The 19,198-nt window shown below is 39.8% G+C and overlaps 1 protein-coding gene across 14 annotated transcripts in view; it reads left to right on the forward strand.

The window, feature by feature from the left end:
• Positions 1-19,198, forward strand: part of ARID1B (AT-rich interaction domain 1B) — a 356,667-nt gene that overhangs the window by 107,182 nt on the left and 230,287 nt on the right. The window lies entirely within an intron of this gene.

The following is a 19,198-nucleotide window of genomic DNA, read 5'->3' on the forward strand; positions in this document are numbered from 1 at the left end:
GGAGCAGAATATTAAGGATTTCTGTTGGACCCTGTAAGGACACTAAGCAAAATCACATACTTGAAAACTAAATGTCCGTATTTTCTATGCTGTTTGTTGTACAGTTTAAATATTCGTAATTTTCACAGCAATAAAATGTATAACACACTGTGACTTTAATCTTAGATTTAAAAAGTAGGCTTTAACTCAGTGTATTTAGAAGAGACTCCTTGATTCAGTTTTCAGGGATCATGAATATTGTCTTTAACATGTATGTTTTATTACATTTGGATATAATTTAAGTTGTTATTTTAAAGGATTGTTTTTCATTAAAAATCTATTTTAAAATGATATCCATTTTAAAAAATGTTTTAAAAGCATTTATTTTTATCCAATATGACCTATTGCAGTGATGCCACAACTTTTGACATAAGAAAAAATAATATTGGTTCTGAAACATTTAATTAAATATCTCTTCTTACTTGTATTTATACATTCAAAAACAATCATACTGTCACCCTTCATGTTTCAATATATTCTTCTTAATCTGTTAAATATAGTGTGGTGCAATATATTTCATTAGCTTACAAAATATGGACATTAGTGCTTAACTATTCTCTCTATGTGCTAAATTAGATTTAAGCTTCCAGGCTTTGAAATGTGAGAAGTTTGCACCTTTCAGATTTAACCTCTCTGATCTATTTTTTGTTGTGGCACTACATCACATAAAAGTGCTAGGCATTGTTCAGTGACTAAAATATAAAACAGGCCCTGCTTGTGGATTTACACTTATGTTCACTTTTTGCCTAAAAATAACTTGGCTAGTAAAGGGTGTGTTTCAATTTTAAGCCTGTACTTTTGTCATCTTAGATTCCCAGTGCTTCCAGTTGCAGACATGAGATGGGTTGTAACTGCATGCGCATGATTAGTATTTAACCCAGAATCTCAACATTGTATTTAGATGCTTGCTTATTTACTCACAACAAATCACAGTTCTGCATAAAGGTGTTTATTCTTGTTACTCCATGTCTTGCCAGTGCATGGACTCTTGTGTAATTACTCTTAACACTGTCCGTTCAGCACCCCAACCCTTGACTATAGCTTCTTTGATTCATAAAGGTAAAGGTAAAGGTACCCCTGCCCGTACGGGCCAGTCATGTCCGACTCTGGGGTTGGGCACCCATCTCGCTTAAGAGGCCGGGGGCCAGCGCTGTCCGAAGACACTTCCGGGTCACGTGGCCAGTGTGACGAAGCTGCATCTGGCGAGCTAGCACAGCACACGGAAATGCCGTTTACCTTCCCGCTAGTAAGCGGTCCCTATTTATCTACTTGCACCCGGGCGTGCTTTCGAACTGCTAGGTTGGCAGGCGCTGGGACCAAGCAACGGGAGCGCACCCTGCCGCGGGGATTCGAACCGCCGACCTGACGATCGGCAAGTCCTAGGCGCTGAGGTTTTACCCACAGCGCCACCCGCATCCCTCTTTGATTCATAGAGCTGACTTATTCTCTGGATGCGGCCTGAGATTGTATTTGATCCAGCAGGGTAGAGGTCCGATATACCATTTCAAGCATGGCTTGGTTCCCAACCACTCTTCCATAATGGGGACTTGTTAGAAAGGGTATCCAGGTGTGCTAAGATGAAACAGCAAGGTCTCGGGGAAGCAGGGTATACTGCAGTCTTGGTGAGCAGGCTCAGCCTGCTTAAGAGTGGGAAACCTCTTCACACAGTGGTGCCGCAATAAAACTGCTGGCACATTTGCAAAGCTAAGCAGGGTCTGCTTTCAGATTGGATGGGAAACTATGTACTGAGATTCCTGCATGGGGGGGGGGGATTGGACTAAAAGACCCTTGTGGTCCCTTCCATCTCCAGTTCTATGAATCCATGATTCTATCATTTTACTGTTTGGCAAGGAGCTGTATCAGCCACCACCACCCCATCCCCGTCCCTTGCATCCTTGGCAAGGAGGTATATTGGCATATCTGAAGCCAGGAGAGACCATGGACCAGAAACTCCGAAAGTTTGCTTTCTGTCGCCTTTCACGCTCCACCAGTGACTTCCTCTGCAGCCATTGGGGCTGAGTCTGCTCTGCTGCTCCCCTCCCCCTCCCCCTCTATCATCAGTCTGTCTTCCTGCCTCCGCTTGCTGCTTTCACTTTTGTCTCCTTCCTCCTTTCCTTTCTTTGTCCTCCTCCTGCAAGGGGCTTCCGTAGGGCTGCTGCGACGGTCCACCCCAGTGACCGGATTCCTCCACTGAGATGCCCAGAGGAGCCTGCACCCCTCACCTGGCCACCCAGAGCAGCGTAGGAATGGCCAGAGGAACACACAGATGGATGAGCAGGATCTTAAACACTCTGAGCCAGAGTGGAGAGGCACGATCTTTTCACCCCCCTGAGGTTGCACTGAAAGTGCATTTATGATCTGTTCTAGAGGTGTCGCAAGTTATTGAGCAGGATGATCTTATAGGCAAACATCACTTCTTCACTTCTGTAAGCAGAATTGGGGGGCAGCAAAGCCTGTGATGGCCCAGCCCCCCTGATTCTGCTTGCACCCCACTTGCCAGCCTAACCTGGTTCCCAAGGGGGGTATCTATCTATCTATCTATCTATCTATCTATCTATCATAATATATCACTTGATTTTAACAAAACATCTAAGCCAGGCATGTCCAAACTGTGTTTTGGCAGCCTATTTCGGCCCGCCGGTCAGTTTAATCTGGCCCCTGTGGCAGTTTATTTCCTGGGGCTGGGGTAAAATCCTAAAAAAACTTCTACAACTTCAATCTTTAAAAAATATCAACAACTTTGGTTGGCCCCCATGGCCCTTCACGTCATCAAATCTGGCCCTCTTGAAAAAAGTTTGGCCACCACTGGACTAAAAGCATTTTACAAAAAGAACAAAATATAAGCTTAACTTTGTGGTCAGGACAGTATAGTAGGTAAGTAACGGCTCCGGCAATCCAGTGGTGGCAACTGTTTCTTGAGTGACTTCTTTACCTGTGCTGGTTTGAAATGGAAGAAAATGCTACTAGCATATGGAACTATAACTTTCATAATATTTGGCAGAAAATGCTAGTGCTATTTTCCATCTAGGAAGTTTGAGAGTTGTAGATCACTCCACAGTGATCACAGACAGAAGACAATACTGAAGTATCAGTGCACAATGCATTCAGTTAAAAAAAAAAACTTGGGGAAAGGATACATCCAAAAAGGAGCAGTTGGCTGCAGGAGCTGTCACTGCCCGATACCCCCAGTGGAAGATTTGCCCCCTTGGGAGCTGGGATAGGTTGGTGGTTGATAGCAATGGAGATTGGGCCCCTTACAGCCGCTTAGGACTGGCCCAAGTCCCTTGGCACCTTAGGCAAATCACACAATGGCATCCCTCCTGCAAAGGTAGAAGGGGTGAATGAATAACTACATTGGGAACAGGCAAGGAGAAATCAAATCAATCCTACCTAATGGTTCAAATGGGAATCAAAGGCCATGGGAGTGGGGGTGGGCCCACTCTGAATCATGCTAGATGGCTGCACACACTAGGCAGGCAATACGTTCCTTGGAGACTGCCCCTGCTGCCCCTGTGGATCCTGCCACCCAAGGTGGTCACCCCACATTGCCTCATGGGTGAGCAAGCCCTGGAGTAGACGTTGAATTCGCCCTCAAGGGATTGTGGTTGGGCTGATAGAAGGAATCTGATTTATTTTGGTTGGCGGGGGTGAACATTTGTAGTCTCTTTTTCCCATGCTATTTTAGTGTGCTCTGCTGTTAGGATTGCAGTGAAACAGGAGATTTGTTTTAGATTTTAACAAATTACAAAGAGGCTACAATTTGAGACTCAATGAATATATGTATCTTTATTCTTTGATGACTGGTTCATTAGATGACCAGTGCTTTGAAACACCTTTCAGTCAATGCTTAATTTCATTCATATATATATATATATATATATATATATATATATATATATATATATTGCTTTCGTAGATTTTCACGGGTACAGGAATGCAGGTTTTGGTGTCCTCGGGTGTCTTCCCGTGTAAAAGTTGGGGTGTCTAGGCGACGTTTCGACGAGGTCTCACTCGTCATCTTCAGGCTGGTGCTTTCGGCTTCTTGTTACTGGAACAGAGCAGGATCTCAGTGTTTGAGTTCCTATAAATACTGTAATATATTTATAATATAAATAGCCAATATCCTCAGAAACCCCAAGGATAAAATCCAGTTGGAAAACCAAGGGATCTATGAAATACCCTGCAAAGTCTGCCCAGCCACGTACATTGGACAAACAAACAGACGAATAAATGCACGTATCGCAGAACACAAGAATGCCGTCAAAAAAGAAGAAAAAACTTCCTCTCTTTTCCAACACATGAAAGAAACAGGACACGAAATTAATTTTGCAGATTCCAAATTGCTCTTTAACACGGAACATCACCACAAGAGAATAATCATGGAAGCCATCGAGATAGAGAAACACCCTCACAACATGAACAAGCGTGACGACACATCCCGCTTGCCAGACATCTGGAAATTAGCCCTCCCCACAAAAACTGACACCAGATCCAGAGGCACACAGAACGCCAACACCAATCAACCACACCAGACCCAAACCCAGACCCTCTCCACAGATGAATTACAGACACCATCCAGTAGCCAATCCATGGTGGCACCTCCGGATGCTGCACCCCCCTGCAATCCCTACACAGATCTGGCTGACACAAGCCACAAAACCACAGCTCGCCCCTATACACGAAGCCAAGCCAGAGCACAACTAAGTACAGTACAGCCATCTTCTCAGGAAAACTCTTCACAAAGTTCAAGAGGTCAAGACACAAAGACTTTAACAACTAATCCACACCTAATGACCCACCTAAGTGGTACTCAGGATATCACTCAAGAAATCACTCAAGATATCTCTCAAGTAATTAAGGAACAAAAGAAGAAAAGGCACACTAGCCTGGGAACTTCCTCTCTGCCCAGAACATTGGAGGCTATACACCACACCCCCTCTACAGTATTTATAGGAACTCAAACACTGAGATCCTGCTCTGTTCCAGTAACAAGAAGCCGAAAGCACCAGCCTGAAGATGACGAGTGAGACCTCGTCGAAACGTCGCCTAGACACCCCAACTTTTACACGGGAAGACACCCGAGGACACCAAAACCTGCATATATATATATATATATATATATATATATATATGCATGCACTAATTGGAGGTGTTTAGTAGGTCTCTGAGAGCAGTAGATCCTATGGTTTCTCTCAATGGAATGAGCTGAAGGACGATACAAGCTATTTTTATTTTTGTCTAGGAAGGAAATATAAAGGAGGGCAATACTACTTGCTGTGTAATTTTCCCATTCTTTTGATTTCTCGTGAGATTCTTTCTAGATCATTGCAGTCTCCAGTGCAGTCAACTCTGTGAGTGTACTTTACCAAGAAAACAAAAATCCCCCTTCCAGTTGATAAATATTGTGGTACAGTCCACCTCATAACCTTCCTGGATATTTTTATAATTTATCATCAGCTGACACAGCCTGGGTAGAATATTCTTACCACTCCCTCTGGCTGCTGGAAGTCTGAAATTACATCTTTGTCTTTGAAGTCAGGCACACTGTTAACGTTGCTATAGAGACAAGGCGGGTAATGGCCTCCACAGAGAGGAGATTGGTATTTAGCGTTTGAATGCTGCTGTACACAAGGCCTTGATTTTTAGAGTGGTTACTGAACTATCCCCTTTTAGTAAATGTTTAAAAATTACATTTTTACACGGTCTTACCAGATTAATAGTCATGGTTTATTTCATTTTAACTGCAAGGATAAAAGCATTATTCCATTAAATGGGGTGCTTTTTCCCCTCCTTTGGTTTATGCATTATTAACACAAGCTTTCTTGTTTTGCTTGTAACATTTTATAGGCTTTTTCAAACATGCAGTCTGATTTGCTCTGCTGCTCTTTTATTTTCAGAGCTTAACTCTTTCTGCTCACAATCGTTCCCCTAGGAATGGAGGAGTCCATCTTTGAACAGAATCAGGATGCTTTTGAAAATGTATTTAAAACTTAACTGTAGTTTGATTTTGAAACAACTATAGAAAAAGGTGTCCATGAGTCTTATTTTTGGGCCTTGAACCTCCTCTAGTGCTAATGAAACCTACATTCTGTCTCTGACTTCTGTAGGAGCTGGGATTGAAGTCAGTCTGCATTTTGTCCCTTGGCTTTACATCTGTATTATATCTGTCTGTCTTTTCTCCTTGGAGAACTTGACCATTGTAATTCAGTTTTAATAAATGTAATATGTAAATTATATACTTCATTTAATTAATTTATTAGATTTGTATACTGCCCTTCATAAATAAAAATATAAAGACAAGACTTGTTCTGTAGATATTTTTCTCTGACCACATTGCAAACTGTTGGGTGGTAAGAGAAGGAAGAAGGTTGCAAAACACATCCATCTGGCAGGCATCAATTTCCTGTACTATAGTTTTTCTTTGCTCTATTGAAAAAAAGTAAAGTCTCCTAAATTAAGATGGCTAAGAATATTCTAAACCCTTCATAATACTTCTGTTTGTGTATTGTTCAGCATTGTTTAGAGACTGGCAGTGCTAAATTCAGTGCAACAAGTATTTCAAAGAAGTAGGTACAGAAAGTAAGTGGCTGCAAATTTTGCTTTTTATTATTATTAATAAAACATAATATAAACACTCTAGGGGGAATTGCAATACAGACTTCAACATTCTATGATTATTTTTTTAATCATGCTGTCCCTGCACAGGCTTGCAGGCCCTAAGACTTCACGGGAAGTGAGACTGGGACATAGATTCATTTCACATTAAACAAAGACAACCCAAATTAGCTAAGTATGGTTTAACATCTTTTGTTACCAGCTCATTACATGAGCTTCTGATTTCTATTAACTTGTAATGTGTGACAGTTATCTACTACATTTGTATCCTACTCTTCTTCCAAGGACCTCAGAGTGGCAGACATGAATCATAACCTCCTAGAGACCTTGTAAGATTGACTTTCCTGGAAGATAGTAATATGCCCAAGGTCTTCTTTCATAAGGTGAATGGCTTTCACAGGTGAATGGAACACCTTGCAGTTCCAACAGCTGTTAAAAGATCCTCTACTTCCCAACTGTCCTTCCATTCCTCCATCCATTAGCAACTTATTCTTAAGCAGAAGAAGGAAGTACCAGGCCAGTGGATGGAACTGAGAGTTGGAAGGAGAGTCTTTACATATGTCAGAAACATAAAGAGCCACGTGGAGTCTTCTCACCACGCAAGGGCTCTTGTGTAAGCTGGTTCATGGTTTAGAAGAGGCTTGAACCATGATATCCCTGGCCCAAAGCCAGCACTCCATCCACTACCTCCTGCTGGCTGAGAATGCCTCTTCTTGGTTGCCGCTCACCCTCTCCACATGAATATATTATAGGAACTCTTCAGTGAGCCCCTGGTTACAGTTGTGTTCAGTTTCCTTCGTAAAGCAAATTATGAATTTTCAAGTTAAACCACATTCATGACTACTTCACAGACAAGAACCTCTTTCAGAAAACCTTTCTTTAAAGCCATCTGATGGAGCCCCTATCAAATGTTATTTTCTTTCCCCCCTTCTTTCTCCTTTTCTCTCTCCCCCCCCCATCCCTTTTATTTGTTCTCTGCCTTGCCTTTGTTCTCTGCCTTCGCTTACACCTTCTTTAGCAACCACCTAAAGAATGTTTGGGAGGCCGTCCACATACTTTGGCAACTGTAAGAATAACCCATGACTTCCAGATTGTAAGAGGGTTCATGGTAGAACGGAACTTTCTGCACAATAAGCACACGCAGCCAATGCCTAATTTCCCATATTCAATATGTGCTCAACCATGCACACACACATCATGCTGAACCTGGCAGCAATCCAAAAATGTCCCAAAGGGGGCAGAACCGGGAGGGGAGTTTGCAGGTTTTTTCAATGGTGTTTCAAATATACGCAATCTCACTTAAACGTGTGGTGCCTTGGAACGTAACTCCCACGTATATGGGGGATTGACTGTATATGTATATTTCTCTTTCCAGTTTAAGTTCTCATCGTAGGAAATTGGGGACAAAATGACGTGGTTTCTGTAATATCAGTACACTTTTTGCTGTACTGGACAAAGACAATTGAATGCTTAGCATAACTTGGTTAGGCTATCATTAGGTATAGCAGAACTCCCAGAGTACCCTCCCAACTATCTTAAAAACAGTAGTAAATAAAAGCATATAAGAGAATAATATTCTACTTATAGTGTTCTGCACATCTATTTTCTTGGAGTAAAATGGATAGAATACCAGTAGACCAGCAAAACATTAACAGGATGGGAGTCCAGATGGTGTTTCCATGCATAATCCATATCCAGGCAGCACTAAAATCTTGTCTGTACTGAGGATTAGTCCCAGTTTTGAGCTCTGGTAGCCAGCAGAATCTCTTGCCACAGTCTGTTGCGAAACCTTAGTGAATGAAAGCCACATTTTGCTCTTGTGAATTTTAGCTCTTTTCCATGCTTGTTTAAGTTTTCAGCAATTGCTGCTCACAAATTGTAGAAATTGGAGCTAATGCTAAACTAGTTATATGCAATAAAACACTAAACAGTCATACGTACTCTGTATTCTGATTAGCGGCAGCTGTCCAAGGTCTCAAGCAGTAATTTTTCCCAGTCTTGCTACTTGAGATCTCTGAACTAGCTGTGCTAGGGATTCAATCTAGGACCTTCTGTGTGCAAAGTGTTTGATCTGGCAGTATGTTAAAGATGAACCAATAATGGGAAAGGTTACGGCTATGTTGCTGCAGATTTAAACCATCTTGTAAGTGTTCCTGATAGATGAGTTGCTTCAGTGACAACATACAACCCAAGAGACAAAGATACATTCCCCAGTCTCCTATTGTGCTGTTACACAAATTTTAAGACCTCCTCTCTAGTTGTCTGTTTTTCATTGTTATATAAATGCTTCGGCTTCAATCTATTTTTGTATAAATGAGCCTCGTTATACAAGTTGCTGCTTAAGTTTCCATTGAAACCAAGTGTATAAGGTATGTTTGGGTTTAGAAAATGGCCAAAACATCAAGTTCAGCAGAAGAAATATTTTATTATGGCACCAATTTGGCCAAATATGGAGTCCCAGAATGTAGCCACTTTTTTGAGGTCCTGCCATGTGCTGCCATGACTCTTGCAATGTGCACCCCCTCTAACAAGTTTGGGGATGAGTGGAACTGATATGGGCTAGTCTGGCTGGTGTTAATGGGTCAGTTTTGCAGAATTCCTCTATTTCAGCAGGCATTTTAAATAAGTTTTCTGTTTGTATAATTAATTTTAATTTACTTTATTCACAATACGCCTTTTAAAATGTTTATATGCATGCAGAATCGGTGGTTAAGTGGTGTTTAAATAGTTGAAATAAATATTTTGAATTATGCTATTCACATTTGTATTTGCACGTTCAGAGCCCATGAGCTGTGTTATATGAATCAATTGTGCATGAACTGATTGGAAGAGGCAATTTGCTCAGCATCTCACAATGACAAAGCACACATTTAGTCGCCTTTAGAATCTCCTCAGATGACCTTGCACTTCAGTATTCAGATCTGTTTATCTTTTATGGCTGTCCTTCTCTCTATATATCATCGGCTGATGTCTTCTGATGTCATAGTGTGAGGTTTTACATGCAGAGGTGTTATGACTTCTCGGGTTGCCATTGCTTTACCTGCTTATATAATTGCACAGAATCTGGATAGTCATGAGCCCAGGCATGTAAGTGCAAAGGAGGACTTGGGAGATCTTAAAATTGGCATTTTTATATCCATGAAAAACCTTAGTTAAACTGCACTTCTTAAGTATGGTTTGGACATCCATGGTTAATGAAATCAGGTCGAGTAGTTTTCAGAACCTTTCAATGGAGAAAAATGGAAATATATAATGATTTTAAGGTATTAATGCATTTGGTTATGTTATTTTACATAATAATTTTGAGGTTCATTATAGGCATCAAATGGACCTTTTAATGTATCTTGATGTAATCAGAAATGTATTTCATTAAATGCTGATTTAAAAACAACAACACCAAATATAGCATATAATAAATGCTTGGTTTCAAAATCAAAATTTCACTAATATTGCTGGTCTTCTTTTTGGTCTTTATTTTGGTGCTTATTTTAACAAAAGCATTTAAAGTCTGTCATCTGTTTTTCTTTTGAGTGTCAATTTCCATGGCAGGACTGTAGTAAAATTATGTAGGCTTTATTTAGTAGAGTGAAGGGAGTTAGAACATTGATATCTCTTCCTTTTATGTTTGGCTTGGTTTTATGTATCAAAAAAGCAGCTGTCTCTAGGAGAAAACCTCAAATTAGGATGAAGTGGGTAAGCAGTTAGAATTCAGCAGCAGCTTTGTGCAAAGAGAGTCTAGTGCATAATAATTTTACACTGGGAGAGTTATGACTGGGTTCTGTGAATAATTTGATTACTAAAATGCATTTACTCTTAGGTTCTGTTTTAAATGTTTTTTTATTTGGTCATTCATAATTTTTTTTGAAAGAGATACTACACAACAGTCCTGCTTTTTAAAAAGACTTGTTACGCTTCTTTCCAACACTTTTTAAAAAAAATCCTGTGGAACATATACTTTTTGGCAAATGTGATTTGTTGCTGGGTATTGTATGAAACAGCAGTGTGTTATGACTAAACAACATAAAGTGATATTTTGAATCTCTCCCCACCCCTCGCAATTCAAAGTGTCTAAAATTCCTATTTTCTTTCCATGAATAAGGCCACAGTTTGGAATAAGTTCTATGTTTTCTTCTTCTAATGGTGTAGCTTCAAAGGTATGGCATAAAAAATTCCAAGTGCATTCAGTCTGGTCATAACAGTAGTATTTTACAACTTTCAGAATATGTTTTATTTCTAATCTATTTCCGAAGGTGCAGTTGAATTTCTATAGGAATCAATTTTACTTTTAATTACTAAAGTAATTTTTTGGAGAGCAACTTCCCAGCAGCATTCTGTGGAACTTTCTTGGTTTTAGCACTTAAATGAGGCTTCTTCTTTCCGGAGACAACAGAGAAAGCTATTTTGAAAATTACCAGCCCCCTACTTGGGAACTTTTATACTTTAAAAGAGCTGACAAAATCTGAAGTTCTAGTCAAGGCAGCCTTGCAGGGGAGCATTGTATTCACAGCAGGACTTCTGAGACCCTTGTTTATGAAAACAGCCCTTTGCACTGCCTTTGAAATTCCAGGGGTCTACAGAAATGATGCTGCTGTTGAAGAATTTGTTGTTGGGGTGGGGAGAAATGAGAAATCCTCGTGTGCAAATACACATGCAAGAAACTTACTGTATCAGGCCCTGAGCCTAAGTATTTTTTGTAGTAATTAACAGTACTATGGGTAGTTGCACATAAATGAAGCTGTAGGCTTAGTTGCCAGGTTTATGACTATGATAGGGAGATTGTTAATTACATTCATTTAAAATATGTAGATTGTCTGTGGCTGTCTGGGTTATGATGCATTACTGATGTGGCTTGTAGTCCTGTTCAAGTTGTTTTTCCTTGCTCTAAGCTTTTCTTCCAAATGTGTACATTTTATGTGATTGAATGAGATTCATTTGCAAACTAGATATAGTATAGCTTTGACGTATTTTTTTTAAAAAATTAAAAAACATGAAAGTTAAAGTTGCTTAGAAACCTGAAGTGGAAGACAATTGTTGGGAATCATTCATAATCGTGGCAAATGGAACACATTTAATGCAGCTGAATTGTCAATGGATGTTAATGAAATGGTGTGTAAACTCAAGACCCTTGGGGAACGTCTAAAAATGTTTGTAAGTCACACTAAAGCTGCAGTCTTGTGACCACTTAGTCCCAAGTAATTCCCACTGAAATTAGTGGGATTTACTTCCAGGAAAATGTTGCTAGAATTTTGCTCTACATCCTTGTTATATAATCTATAATATAGATAGTGGCTTGTTTAGCTTTCTCTATGATTGGTTAAAAAGAATAAAAATGGTAAACTTTTGTAAATATGAATGCTACCATTCATTATTGTAAACAGAGTTCCAGCTTTGAATTATTACTGATTATCAACATTTATTATTATGGCAAGTAGTATTACCACTAAGAGTAAACATAAAGGTGGAGGTGAGCAGCATTACAACATTAGCTTTTAAAACTTCAATGACAATGAATTCTCATTTTCACCACTTTTAAAAAATAAATCTTGGTCTGATTTGTGTTTGTTTGCTTTTGACTGGTCGATTTTGAATATTAGATATAACAAGTCCTCCTGGCTTTACACTTAAGTTTTCACAAAAAGCCTGCTAAAGCCAGTAGCATTGGACTTTCTGATTACTTTTACTTTGCTAACTCCCAATGGCCTTTTTCGATTAGTGGGAGGTGTTGCACCCCACCCCCGCTGATGATTCGTATATTTTTGCTTGACATATTTGGTGTTTGTCTACATTTTTAAAAATAAACATTCCAGTTGAAAACGGAATTCAGTAAACCTGTTTCCCTGCCTGTAGGAGGCTCACCGGGAAACCCGTATTAGAACTTAAAAGGTTACCTGTCGGTCAGAGGAAGGAAACAGAGATCAACCATGGTCAAGTCAGAGCAAAGTGGCTATTAAGCCTGATCTTTATTACTGCTGTTGCAACAGGGTGCTCACTCACCCCACGCAGGAGGGAGGAGGAACCCAGAACAATGGTGTGCAAGCCCTTATATATTTTGAACTTGCCCACCCTGTAGCTGAAGACCACCAAAAAACATGATACATACATCACAGAAGAAGGTGGGCTACAGCAGAAATACATCACAGGGGGACGGTCTACAACAGAAATCCTGTCTGGTGGGATACTGATAATGGTCACTTGATCGCTTTACCTGGGCAGCCTGGCCATTCCTTTTGAGATTCTAAATACTTATTTCCTGAATCCAGGTCACAGGCTCACTCTATTCATACACAATACGCCCTTAAGACAGGATTTGTGAGCAAACAGACAATGGGGAGGTTTTCCCATTTCTTTCCTCACTGCAGAGAATATTTGAGGTGGCTGGAAGAGTCAAAATGGCTTCAGAATTTCTCTCCTGTACTATTTCAAACACGTGGTTTATATACTTACGTATGTGTTTGTACATTTATGAACATATGATTTATATATATGTGAGACCTTAGAATTCCTATAACACAATCTGGCATAATTGCAAAGTGAAAACGAAGTTATTTCTTCTCCTAAGAGCTTGGATTCTGAGATGCCTTCTACGTATGCTGGGCTCCTTTTATTTACAGAAGGGCCTTTGATACAGAGGAGACTGTTGCCTAGTAGAAGGGAGAAGGCATTTTCACTGTTTCCCTGACAGCCCCCTGTGATGATACCTGCACTGTTGAAGAGGATTCCCCCAACACTCCAGAGCAAATTTTCAGGAGGAGGGGGAGTCATAGCAGCTGCACAAGAATGGGTAAATTGGCAAAACATTCCTATTCCCTGCTTTCCATCAGTGGGAGGAGTTCCGCTCACAGCTTCTTGGGATGCAAGCCAGTATCTTATTTTATTCATACTAGAAATGCAGTGATGAGAACAGGAGGCAAGATGCGAAGTGTGGTAGAAAAACAATTGTATACAGGTTTGCAAGGTGCTGCGTTTTGTTTAGTTCTTGCTGTAATCCCACAGCTTTATAAACAAATTCCCCAATTAAAAAAAAGAAGAGAAAGGAGAGCGGGGAGAGAATCTGTACTTTGCTAGTCTTGTGCATCATCAAGTTGGTTTAGTACTGATACGAGTTTCACTCATCTCAGTAGGTCAAGCTGATATCAGTTTGACTTTAAAGGACTTAATTTTGGCAGGATCACATCCATTGGTTTAAAGGGCTAGGAATCAGCTTATATGTTTTATGTAATATTTAAAGTGTTCATAATAAAACAGTTAATAACTAACAGTATCCGTTTTCTTATTTATAGAGTGATACGTTTCTCACAGTATCCAATATCCCCTGTGGGCCCATAACAAAGAATCAGCTGCTTAACAGTGTAAATGCAGTATAGACACTTGTTAGTGTTGGCTGCCGAGGATAGAAGATATTTTTAATCTCTATCTATCTATCTATCTATCTATCTGCAGTTCTTGCTTTTAAAAACAGAGCACAGTCCACTATGTGTTTGGGAGGGAATCCCCATAGGGCTCAATTAATCCCTTTTGCTTTCCTCCCTCCTCCCGTCTGTTCATAACCAGGCACACACACAGTAACACACAGCGTCATTACTATTCCCCACATTTATTTATTTTAAACCTTTATATGCCACCCATCATCAAAATTTATTCCAGGGCCACATAGAACAATATCACATGATACGTTGAGCCGCCGCTTCTCCCCAAGATGTACATTATCAAATAATGTAAATGTTGCCTCTGGTTGCCTTGAAGACATTTCTTTGCTAGTATCTAGCCCAGTTTATGTGTTAGTCTCCAGTCAGTTCAAATTGTGTGGGGAAGAGAGCAGGGCTATGCACACCAACCCACCCTCTGCCATTGCGTCTGCTATCAGTACTGCTCTCACACTATCCATTCCTTGGGGACATGTCTGCAGAGGGGAAAACTGTCAAACTGTTTTCTGTGACCAACTACTGTACTCTGCAAACACAAGTTAATAGGTCTCTCTTCATCTTCACATACATTTAAAATAAAATTAAAAAATCAACAAGTTCTTTTTCAGCACTCGTGTTTATGCTTGATTCAATACATGAGATGGTGGAAAGCAAGATCATATACATATCGCTGTAGTGTAGCGTATAGAGAATTAAGATGGTACATAGAACCCACATATGAGGTAGCTTTCAACAAAATAGTTGCACTAGCGCAAGCATCAGCACTACCTCAACAGAATTCCTCCCTCCTCCACTTGCCCCCCCCCCAAATCTGCTCTGGAGGGTTGGGGAAACCTCCAAAACAGATTTAGGGGGGGCACGGGGTGAGATTATTCTGTTGTGCAGCACTGATGGAACGATCTACTTAAAGTGATGCTGAACACAACCCATAGATTATGCATGCTTCTGTCTCTTTATTAAACTTTCACTATATCTTTAATCTTATCAAAGACAGGCTGTGCATTTTGGAGGGCACATCAGAGGACTCTTGAATAAAACAGCTTTCCACACGCCACCCTCTTGTTTTGTTTCCATAAACTCTTCCCTCAAAGGGAAACAGTCACTGATTCTGCATGCTCCCTTGCATATTTGTAGAATACGGTATTTCTTAATATGTGATGCTGTGTTGCCATGGACTCAGCTGCATGGTTTATTAACTCATGTTGTGATCTTTGACTCTCCAGCCTTGTGTATGTACAGCCTGCATTTGGTGTGACACCAGGGGCATGTGTGTGGCTCTGATGGGTGCCATACGTCTGCTGAATCAGCCTTTTCTCTTCCTCAAGATTAGAAAAGCAGGTGTTAAGTCTCATTTTGAGAATTTATTGTTATCTGCCGGTGGCGCTTTAGAGACTGCTCTGCTTACCCACCAAATAGCCAAATGCAGGCTAATAGCATGTTCAGGCCATTGAAGCCTAAAATCCTTCTAATTCCTTCCCCTAATGAATAATCCCCCGTTTCTGTATGCGCTTAGACTGCGGAAGATCTAATTATGAGATACCTGGTGTAAGAAAAATTTAGAGCTGAAAATTAGAAAAAAGAATTTTTAAATAGTTGATAGATTTGTATTTGCACAGTGGTTTGTTTATAAATCTGTACAAAAGTAAACATCCTTGAGGATATTGATTGCCTAGGATGAAAAGAATTTTAAAATGTTTCTTCTTGATGGGTTAATCACTCATAGTTTATAGGGATGGATTGTCAGTTCTGCTTGAAGTCACTCATTTTCAACCCTTCAAGACCTTGTAAAGATGTGTTTGGTTAAGTAAATTACTCAGAGTCAAAAACTACAGTAAGTATGGTAGAATGAAGGCATGATTCTGGTAAAGCTCTAATCTTGATTAGATTTCTTTTAAACTTTGAAAAATACAGAAAAGCAATCCAAGCACCACTGTGGCTGAAATCTTAAATTGTAATGAGCACTGGAGGACACAGAATGTGTTAATCTTCAAGCTGCATGATTATTTTGTGTTGTGAAAGGTTAGCTTTTCAATTGCAAGCCTTAATTACTTTTCAAATGAATATTTCATAACAGTTATTTTTTCATTGACTATACAACTGCACTGCTTATTTTATTTCTTATTTGGTAGACATCAGTTTTCAGCAGCTTTAAATTCATTTAATTCCCCCCCCCCCTCCCATCACTCCCACCACTGTTTCTGGCATCGAAGGATTAGAAAATATGCATAATATTTCCTGATGAGTGATTTGTACTATATGTTGAAATTTTTCAAAGCCATTTTCAATGCATTTTTTGCACAAAGCTTCACAAATATTCTTACACAATTGACTGAAAACTATAAGGAGCACCACTTTAACAGTAAATAGTGAAATCTTGGTTCTGGTAGGACACTGAGGTCCAGCTCCGAGGGCCTTCTGGCGGTTCCCTCACTGCGAGAGGCCAAGTTACAGGGAACCAGGCAGAGGGCCTTCTCGGTAGTGGCGCCCGCCCTGTGGAACACCCTCCCATCAGATGTGAAGGAAATAAGCAGCTATCCTATCTTTAAAAGACATCTGAAGGCAGCCCTGTTCAGGGAAGTTTTTAATATGTGACATTTTAGTGTATCTTTCATCTTTGTTGGAAGCCGCCCAGAGTGGCTGGGGAAACCCAGCCAGATGGGCGGGCTACAAATAATAAATTATTATTATTATTATTATTATTATTATTATTATTATTATTATTAATTTCATTGAACTAAAACATACCACTGCTGCTGTCTAATATCTGTGTAACATCAAGTGTGCAAGATTCTGCACACACCAAGAAATTCTCAGCTATTGTGGCTAGTGACATGCTATGCCCTTGGACTTTGGACTTGAGCCCTAGGTATGCTTAAAGTAGCTGTTTGGACTCTTAAAACAGAATGGCCATTGTGTTGATAAAGAACATATTAATATAGAACATGAACATTCAAAACTCTGATCCCCAATCTCCCCCTGCCCCCATATTGGATAGGTGGCAAACCTTTGGACAATGACAGATCTATTGAAAGAGGCATTGTACACATTATACCTCCTAATGGTACAATCCGTCTTGGCTTGCTTTGTGTAGAACTGGTGTTGTTGTTTTGCCCTCTAATTCAATATACTTTTTTAAAAATCAGGTACAATAGTCATCTGTAGATTCAGCTTGTGTAGATGAAATTGTATGTTTTGAACAGTAAGGTAAGGCATCCTTAATTACACTGTTGTCAAATGTAATGCCTTTCCCACCAAGAAAATGTAAAAGTATGTGTTTACATACTTTTACATTTTCTTGGTGGGAAAGGCATTACATTTGACAACAGTGTAATTAAGGATGCCTTACCATTCCCCAAATATTGATTAATAATGATGATGATGATGATGATGATGTCATCATTCAGTGTGCCGTTTGTAATTTCATGTTAGGTCTCCATTTATGCATAAGCTAGGTCCTTTCTAATAATTAATACCAACTACTACCACCACCAATGGTAGAAGGGAGCTCAATTGGCCATATATGTGATGTGTAAAATAAATTGTCATCATTTAAATCTGCTGTATATTAATTGAATTGACTGCTCACTAGTTCTGTCATTGACCTGGTTTACATGTCACACTCAGCCAAATGTTAACTTAGAGTGTGTCTCAGACATTTTGCTCCTCTCTGATCATGGTGCACTGAGCTAAGCCAAGGTTTAGATTAGGGTGTCATCTAAATCAGAAGTTATGTGAAATTAAGCTTGCTTGCTTAGGTATGTATGTATGTATGTATGTATGTATGTATGTATGTATGTAGACAGCGTAAACACAAGCCCAGGTTTAGACAACACACTAAGCCAAATCTTGGCTTAGCTCAGCACAGTGCAGCAACCCAATGGTCCAGCGAAGAGCAAAGTGGTTGTGAGTTTCTCTCTGCGAGCCACACACTTGTGCACCAACACTAAGCTATTACAGTGGTACCTCGGGTTAAGTACTTAATTCGTTCCGGAGGTCCGTTGTTAACCTGAAACTGTTCTTAACCTGAAGCACCACTTTAGCTAATGGGGCCTCCCGCTGCCGCTGCACCGCCAGAGCACAATTTCTGTTCTTATCCTGAAGCAAAGTTCTTAACCTGAGGTACTATTTCTGGGTTAGTGGAGTCTGTAACCTGAAGCGTATGTAACCTGAAGCGTATGTAACCCAAGGTACCACTATATATGAGAGTAAATTATTCACTTGTTCCACAGCATCTACCATTTTACATATTTGAATCACATTTCTTCCTAGCTGTTCATTCTGAGCTGGTGTACTACTCTTTTAAATATTTTATTCAATATGAGGGCTTTTGACGTATCAGATCATTTTAATTTTTTAACACTTAACTTTTTCCAGTTGTAACTTTTTGGCATGGTGTCTCTCTTATCTTCACAATACTGAAATGGGGTTAGGGAGAATGTGCCTACACTTAGCAAGGCCCAGAAAGTAGTGCATATTGAGCTGAAAAATAAAGGGGAGAAGCTGAAATTCATAGATTGGTTAGATGTAAACAGTCACTACGGATGACCCTGTGCTGTTAGGTAATAAGAAAGAGACACAAGACTTTGGTTCTCCTTTTCCCCAATGGGACTGGAACATTGCCATCACAGAGGAAAATGTGCATCGTTAGGTTGATCTGGTTTAGGCTGCACCTCGCTCCTTCAGAGCTATTGGTTACAGATGGGCCACAATGCAGCTTTAGGTCTGCAGCACAATCCTATACATATCTACTCAGAAGTAGTAGTAACTTCAATTGAATCTACACAATCTTAGTTCCAGGCAAGTTGTTATACTATTGCTGCCCAAGTAACCAGTTCAGTGCCCAATACTTTGTCATTTGGATTATTTTCTTAATGTTGCCTCACAGTTTGATGCAATCAAGGAATCTATGTGCACTGAAGTACTTAGAAAAATGTGTGTGTGTGCAAATAACTTTTATCTTTTATGTTTCTCATTATTTTAATACTATTGCTTCCTTCTTTGTGGACTATTTTAGGCGGGAGTCTTGTAAATCATTCAGTATGATGTGTGGATGTTTTTTGTCCACTTGCTTGAGTATAATAATTAAAATGGTTTCTAGAACAGGTCCTACAAATCCCCAA

This window comes from Podarcis erhardii (assembly GCF_964252035.2).
Source record: "Podarcis erhardii genome assembly, chromosome: 3".
NCBI lineage: Eukaryota > Metazoa > Chordata > Lepidosauria > Squamata > Lacertidae > Podarcis > Podarcis erhardii.